At 47.0% G+C, this 2328-nt stretch overlaps 1 non-coding gene across 1 annotated transcript; it reads right to left on the reverse strand.

Moving 5' to 3' along the window:
- Window positions 1-315: 315 nt before the first annotated feature.
- Window positions 316-422, reverse strand: LOC120668188. The gene has a single exon (XR_005672287.1). It is a non-coding gene; the product is annotated as a small nucleolar RNA R71 (small nucleolar RNA).
- Window positions 423-2328: the final 1906 nt, after the last annotated feature.

The raw sequence follows: 2328 nt of genomic DNA on the forward strand, positions 1-2328 counted from the left end.
TGAACAATGACCAAGGAACATATGGCTTTGAGATAAAGACTGGGCTTGTCAACATGGTCCGAGCAAGTCCCTTCTGCAGAAAGGCATCAGAGGATGCCCACGCTCATCTACAGAATTTTCTGGAAGTGAGCAGCATAATCGACCCAAGAGGCACTACGATGGATAATGTTCATCTTCGACTGTTCCCATTCTCTTTGCTTGGGAAAGCAAAGACGTGGGTCTACACCTACAAGGACGCGTTCGACACATGGGATGCGTGCTCCAATGCTTTTCTAGTCAAGTACTTTCCGGTGGGCAAAACCAATGCCCTTCGGTGCCCTTCGGAACAGGATTTCCAGTTTTGAACAACTCCAGGACGAGACAGTCCAGGAAGCCTGGGAACGTCTTCAGGAATACATTGCAGCATGCCCACACCACGGCATGGGAGAATGGCTTATCATTTACAACTTCTTCCAAGGCCTGAACCAGCGATCGCAAGATCACATGGACGCAGCAGCGGGAGGAGCATTCCTCTCTCCTGATGTTGCAGGAGCTAAAGTGCTCATCGAAAAGGTTGCTTCCAACCAAAGTTGGAAGGAAGTTAGGCAGTCGGCCCATGCAAAAGAAATACATGAAATCGACAGTGTCAATATGCTGGCAGCCAAGATGGATCTTCTCATGGAAAAGCTGGAATCTCCACACCAGGAAGTTAACCAAACTATGGAGCCTCTGATGACATGTGAGAAATGTGGCAATACTAGACACTCGGGCAAATCATGCCCATTCACTCAAGAGGACGAAAACTCCATTGGGAACAACACTCTCAATGACTCAGACTGTCGTCCTCAGCAAGGTTGGAATTCTAAGCCCGACCTCCCCTTCGGCCAACAGCAAGGTATCAATTTTAATAATAGTTTTCAGCCCTCGCTTAAAGACTTCATGAACGGCCAAAAACAAATGAATGACAACATTAGTGAAAAATTTCTTGCTAATGATAAAATTCTTGAGTCTTTAGCTATGCAACTAAATGGGTTTAACTCTGTTATTAATCATCAGTTGAGTGTCAACGAATTGTCAGAAACTAAAGTAACTCAGCTGGCCTCATCCTGCCTTAACCATGACACGGGGAAGCTATCCTTGCAACCGGAAGTGACCCCAAAACAAATTGTGAGTGCGGTAGCTGTGCGGGCAAAACAATCCGCACAGAAACCACATCATCCGCAGGATGCAGGTACACCATCCTGCCTTAACCATGACATGAGGAAGCTATTCGGGCAACTGGAAGTGACCCAAAAGAAAGTGTGAATGCAGTAGTTGTGCGGGCAACACAATCCGCACAGAAACCACATCTTCCGCAGGATGCAAGTACACGGTGGAAGACCATTACCGCCAGGAATACCGATACTGTAGATGGAGTGCTGGAGGAGGCCGAAGAATCCAACACCTTTGCTACCCAGGAAGACCCCGTGGAACCCCCTAGAACTTCACGGGACTGTCACGATACAACCGCCTTACCGTTTCTAGAGCGGAGAAGGAGGTCGGTGGCCGACGAGCAATTCGGCGTGTTCGTCGAGGTAACTAAGAAGTTTTATGGCAACATACCACTTCTTGATACTATGCAGGTTCCCACGTACGCCAAGTATCTCAAGGATATCCTTGGCAATAAGAGGGTCCTGCCGACCACCGAGGTCGTGCAGCTTACGGATGAGTGTAGCACAACTATACTCAATCCTCTCCTAGAGAAGAAGAAGAAACCAGGATGCCCCACCATCACATGTTCCATCGGAGCTCAACACTTTAAGCACGCTCTTTGCGATCTGCGAGCAAGCATCAGCGGTATGCCAAAGGTAATTTATGATAAACTTAACCATCAGTTCGTCATCTCGCGGGGATCGTCAAGGATATTCTCATGAAAATACGGAATTACCTTGTCCCCATTGATTTTGTCATTCTCGACATGGAAGTCGACACTAAGATCCCTCTCATATTGGGGAGGTCATTCTTGAGCATGACAACTGCACACATTGATGCGGGAGTTGGAGTAATCCAACTCAACATCAATGGGCAGAAGGAGAGATTCAGTTTCAGACCGAAGAATGAACAATGATCAGAGATCAAAAGTTTCAACCGGAAGGAATCCGTGAAAGAGCTGGAGAAGTCGTATTCCCTCATCGAATTCGTGGAGATTCTTTGAACTCGAGAGGAGATTAAGGTGTATAACCAACGGAACGCAAAGCAGAATTTCCAACATAAAAATTTTCTAGAATTTGGGAAGAAAGAGATCGAAGTAACTCTACCTACAAGGAAGGTGTAGCGGAAGAAAGCATCGCCACCAATGTCTCCATCAGG

This window comes from Panicum virgatum, chromosome 3N (assembly GCF_016808335.1).
Source record: "Panicum virgatum strain AP13 chromosome 3N, P.virgatum_v5, whole genome shotgun sequence".
NCBI classification, from domain to species: domain Eukaryota; kingdom Viridiplantae; phylum Streptophyta; class Magnoliopsida; order Poales; family Poaceae; genus Panicum; species Panicum virgatum.